The 6,000-nt window shown below is 39.3% G+C and overlaps 1 pseudogene; it reads left to right on the forward strand.

Moving 5' to 3' along the window:
• The first annotated feature begins 3,032 nt into the window (after positions 1 to 3,032).
• Positions 3,033 to 3,535, forward strand: LOC148092866 (ATP synthase peripheral stalk subunit d, mitochondrial pseudogene; annotated as a pseudogene).
• Positions 3,536 to 6,000: the final 2,465 nt, after the last annotated feature.

Below are 6,000 nucleotides of genomic sequence, written 5' to 3' on the forward strand. Positions count from 1 at the left end.
ATACATTTGTAGACTTTAAAGTATTTCAGGAAGAGGCACATTCACAACACTTTGCCCACCATGCTCCATTCTTCCAGATTCTTGCTCATTTGGTGAGTTTTGAACTAGATATGAAGTAATCATTGAGCAAGTATCCTTGTATGTATGTGTTTTAAGTTATCTGACTGTAGATCTGGGGCTTAATGTCTTAATTCCTGATTTTAACTACCACTTTATCCTAAAGTGCTTCTCTTCCAACAACTACCTTTACCGCCAATCTTTACCCCCAAAAAAACCAGTTGAATGAAGATGATAATTTGACAAGAAACATGAAACTGCAACACAAAGGTAAGGCACAAAGGAGAAAAGTCCATATGTGTGTGGTCAGTCAGTGCAAGCATCACAGAAGGCACATCTCCCTTTCCATCCCTGGCCTCATCACACCCTCTCTCCACCAAACCTATCCAGGTGTTTAAGAGGCAGCATGAAAGATTAAACTAAGCCAGTAGAGCACTGTTTTAACCTAAACTCTTCTCTAAGCCCTTTTCACTTGGTATACTTTGCACAGATCTAACTTTTGGTGGCAGCAAGGAGTCCTTCCCTAAAAATCCACTTGATGTCGCTAAGTCATTTAAAACCCTGTAATGTTAGTAATTTCATTTTCAACCAACACAACACCAATTACTTGTTAGCTCTCAACTTCAAATCGCTGGGTCAAAGTCAAGCAGCACACCCTGCTACACTTTACATCATCATCCCTGTAAGGGAGTCACTTCAATTAGCTAATGTGTTATCTAAACTGCAAATAACAGATTCCAACATGCAATGGCAGACTTCAGCATACTCAAAAAGAGCACTGCCTAACTTATTAGGAAGTCGGGGAGTACAGGGCGATGAGTTAAATCATCTTCATGGCTTTAGACTGCAATGTTCTACCACTTCAATTGGACCAAATTCAGAGTTCATTTTGCTCAGCTATCACACTCTTAAAGGTGAAATCAAGGCCCATGTTGAGGAACAATGGATTTTGACACCAGGAATGCAAACCAGTGAGTGTTGCAAGGGGGGGAAAAAGGTGAATCTAGAATTCTATAATCAGTAAAAATGGCTTCTAAAAAATGAGGCAAAATTAAAACTTTATCAGGCACACTAAAGCTGAAAAGCAATCACCAAGCAGACCTACATTACACGAAATGTTAAAGGAAGTTCAAGGAGAAGGAAAATGAATCTACACAAAATAATGAGTATTAGAGATGGTAAATATGTTGGTACAGATAAGACATTTAAAAGCTTTTTGAAAAATTACTAGCTGTTCAAAAATAGATTATGGGGTTCATCCATGTGTTGAAATATGACAATACAGAGGGAGGGGTGAATGAAGTATACAACTAAAATTTTTACATGTCAATTGGTAGGTATGTACCTGAGGGAACACTAATATGCTAAAAATGTATACTATAAGCAGTAAAGCAATAAAATAACAAAGAATTAGTTTATAAACCAATAAAGTAGATAAAGTGAATCATAAAATGATATTCAGTTGATTCAAGAGACAGAAGGAAAAAGGAAACAAATGGGATAAAGACAAAACAGAAAGATGGTATATTTAACTCCATATCAATAAGCACATTGAGCATAATTGGTCTAAGCACACCAAATAAAAGGCAGAGATTGTCAAACTGGATAAAAATGCATGGCCCAGATGTATCCTGCATAAAAGAAATCCAGTTTAAATGTGAAGGCACAAGTAGGTTAAAATTAAAAGGATGGAACATCAGCATCATAGTGGAGAGAATGCCATTGTTTCTCCCCTTAAATTTACAAGTCAAACAGCTAAACAAAGGATCCTCTACTCCACAAACACCTGAAAGATCCACACATTGGAACATATGAAGGTGGGTGTATTGAAATGCGTAGGGGAGGCAGGACAAGGGAAGGACCGATAGTGGCTGCTGACATAGTTCAGTACCAACCATGGCTCCAGTGAGCATGGTAGCAGTGGAGAAGCCAGGCTGTAGTTCTTAAACTAGGCCTGAAGTGTAAGAGGGGCAGAAGCACTTTCCCTCCAAGAAAAGGCATTCCCCTTCCTCCTCTTCACTGGGACAGAGCCAAGGGGAGGTGGCTGGTAAGCTTAAACAAAACAGCAGTGCCACTGCTGATATAGCCTTTGTTAAGGGGAGGAGGAAGGGTGGAGGCACAAGACTCTTAATTTGCCTCCTGTGCCTGACACTCTGGCAGGACCTAGTAAAAAAAGCTGAGATATCCCAGACAGCATAGTGAAAAGAAAGTACCCTACCTGTCAACCTGCTGAATTAAGAGCAAGAAACTATCTAAACATGAAAAGAGTACTACTTCGAATGCGCAGGTAGAAAATAATCCATCAGATACCATGAACAGCCATGATAACTTGGAGGCACAGAAAGAAAAGGAAAATCTCCAGAAACTCAAAGCAATGGAAGATGGTATTTTAAGTATGTTTTGTATTGATTTCAGACAGAGGAAGGGAGGCAGAGAGAGAGAAAAACATCAATGATGAGAGAGTCACTGAACAGCTGCCTCCTGCACACCCCCTACTGGGGATCTAGCCCGCGACCTGGGAATGTACACTGACCAGGAATCGAACCATGACGACCAAGCAGGAAGACAGTGTTTTAAATAACAGAGAATTCAAGGTTACAGTTATAAAGAAACCACAATATACAAGAAAACTCAGAAATCAGTTCAAAGAGCTCAGGAATAAAATTAATGAACAAAAGAAGTCCTTTACCAAAGAGACTAAAACTATAAAAAATGAACCAAACAAAAATTCTGGAGTTGATGACCTCAATAAAGGAAATGAATCCACCAGAGAGTACTGGAAACAGAGCAGACCAGACGTAACAGAGAATTAGTGAACCTGAAGACAGAAACCTAGACATGACTCAGGAGGAAGGAGAGAGAGAACTAAGTTAAAACAATAAAAGACCTCTGTGTGAACCAAGTTACTACATTAGAAAGAGCAACATAAGGGGCTGTGGACTGTGGGCCACTAGGAATCAGTGAAGGATCTCAACATGGCTGGGCGAAAACTTGTTCGAAGAGCCATTGACTGGGTAGCTTTCGGGGAGATCACACCCTGAGACCAGAAGGCCATTGCTAACTCCCTGAAATCCTGGAATGAGACCCTTACCTCCAGGTTGGCTACTCTACCTGAGAATCTACCCGCTATTAACAGCTTACTACAAGGCAATGTAGCAAAGGCCAGCTTGCAGATGACTTTGAGAAACTTAATGCCCTGAAGGTTCTGGTGCCAGAGGATAAGTATAGTGTCCTGGTGGATGCTGAAGAAAAAAAAATATGTGAAAAGCTGTGCTGAGTTTTTGTCTCTCAAAGACCAGAATTGAGCAATATGAGATAGAGCTGGAGAAGATGAAGAACTTTTATTTGATCAGATGATCATTGAGGATTTGAGTGAAGTCTTCCAGAAACCAAATTAGACAAGAAGTATTCCTACTGGCTTCACAAGCCAATTGAGAGTTTATGAACTTGAGTCTGGGAGAAAGTTCTGGCTCTTGTATTAACACATTGTATGCGGGAAACGTATTTATACGTTTTACGTTGACTGGTAGTAGAGCGCGCGATAAAAACTACCTGCAAACAATGTGTTACAGACTCTGGACATTAAAAATAATAATATAGTACAAAAAAAGGAGCAACATAAGGATAATAGGTAAGCCAGATGGAGAAGCAAGGGAGAAAGGAACAGAAAGCCCACTCAAAGAAATTGATGAGGACTACCCTATGGAAAGAACTGAACTCTTGAATAGAGGGAGCTAACAGAACACTTAATTGCAGCAATGCATAAAGATGTTCATCAAGACATTTTATTCAGACTGTCAAAATAAATGACAAAGAATTCTCAAGGCTGCCAGGAAAAAAAAGACTATAACTTACAAAGGAAACCCCATTTGAGTATCATAAGATTTCTCAGTAGAACATCATAAGACAGGAGTGGAAGGAAATATTCAAAATATTGAAAGATAGGAACCATCAGTCAAAGATAATATACCCAGCAAAGGTATCCTTTAGATATGAAGGCAAAATAAAGGCTTTCCTAGACAAAAAACTCAGAGCATTTACCACCAAGAGACCTGCACTACAAGGATTGTTAAAAGGAGCTCATCTACTGGAAACAGACAAAATTATACAAAGCTTTGAGTAAGATGACTTACAGACAGAAGCAGAAAACTACAAATCTTTTTCAGAGTAGGATATTAAGCAGTTATACCAAAGGGGGCATTAAAAATTACTCTAATTTGGTAATGAATGCACAAATAAAAAGGAATAATTTGTGACAACAAAATAAAAAGGGAGGCGGAAGAGAACTGAATGGTTACATACGATGGAAGATAAGAGGTAATCAAAAGAAAAACGACTATTGTATGTATGAGACATTTTACATAAACCTAATGGTAATCACAAAACAAAAATACAGAGCTGAGGCGCATGACATAAAAAAAGAGGGAACAGAAAAAAGCATACAACGCTGCCAAACCGAAACAGCAGACAGAATCACAAGGGGAAAAACAACGAAGATGCAGAGCAACCAGAAAACAAAAGATCAAATGGCTGTAGTAAGTCCTCATATATCAACAATCACCCACAATGTAAACTGACTGAACTCACAAATCAAAAAGGCAGAGTAGCAGGATGGATTAAAAAACAAGACCCAACTATATGGTGCCTGCAGGAGACTCACTCAGCTCCAAACACAGACTGAAAGTGAAGGGGTGGAAAGTGATACTCCAAGCAAAGGCGTCCAGAGAAAAGCAGGTGTACTACCACTTATACCAGACAGAATGGATTTCAAGATTTAAAAAGGTAAGGTGTTAATATCCAAAGTTTATAAACAACTAATACAACTCAATACCAAAAAACCCCAAACAATCCAACTAAAAAATGGGCAGAGGACTTGAACAGACACTTCTCCAGAGCGAATATACAGATAGCCAACACACACATGAAAAGATGCTCAATGTCACTAATCATTAGAGAAATGAAATTAAAACCACAATGAGATACAAACCTCAGTTGTTGAACATCTCTCATCTTGAACAATTTGTTTTTTTTATTTTTTTTAAAAATATATCTTTATTGATTTCAGAGAGAGGAAAGGAGAGGGGGGGAGAGAGAGAGAAACATCAATGATGAGAGAGTTACTGATCGGCTGCCTCCTGCACACCCCTGACTGGGGATCGAGCCAGCAACCCGGGCATGTGCCCTGACCGGGAATCGAACCCCGACTGCCTGGATTCTCAGTCGACGCTCAACTGCTGAGCCACGCCTGGCCAAGCATCAAACAATTCAGTTCTTGACCAAGTTGTTCACAAAAAAAAATATCTAGATTGTGGAAAAAAACTTCAGTTTTTGACCCGACAACCCTTTCATGCTGATACCTCAGCATGATTAAAAGGTCTCTCGGGCAACAACGAGAGGAGAATGCTTTTGCTGCTGGCGAAATCGACAACTAGCACAATTTTAAAACACAGAGGATATCAAATGTGCTAATGTTGCTAAGGGTGTGAAAGTGCTCACGAAAACAACCATCACAGGCAACTAAAGAGGCAGAAAAACTGTTGTTGATTTGGATAAACAAAAAGCAGTTAGCTGGTGACAGCATTTTGGAGGCAGTGATATGGGGAAAAGCAAAGGTGCTGCACGCAGACTTCCTCAAAGACAGCCCTGGAATGAGAGTTGAAACTGATCTGTTTAAGACTATTAGGGGATGGTTTGATACATTTAAGAAAAGTGTTTGTTTACAGATTAAACAGTACATTAGACTTGTACTGTATGTAAGAAAGGTTAAAACAGGAAATACAAATTAAAACTACAATGAAACAAACATTATATGCCCATTAAAATGGATGAAATTAAAAAGACTAATCATACCAAGTGTTGGTGAGGATGTGGAGCACACTGGGACTCTGACAGACTGCTGGTAGTGATGTATAATGGCACAATCACTTTAAAAAGTTTGGCAGT

The sequence above is a fragment of the Miniopterus natalensis genome, chromosome 6, assembly GCF_054644295.1.
Source record: "Miniopterus natalensis isolate mMinNat1 chromosome 6, mMinNat1.hap1, whole genome shotgun sequence".
NCBI lineage: Eukaryota > Metazoa > Chordata > Mammalia > Chiroptera > Miniopteridae > Miniopterus > Miniopterus natalensis.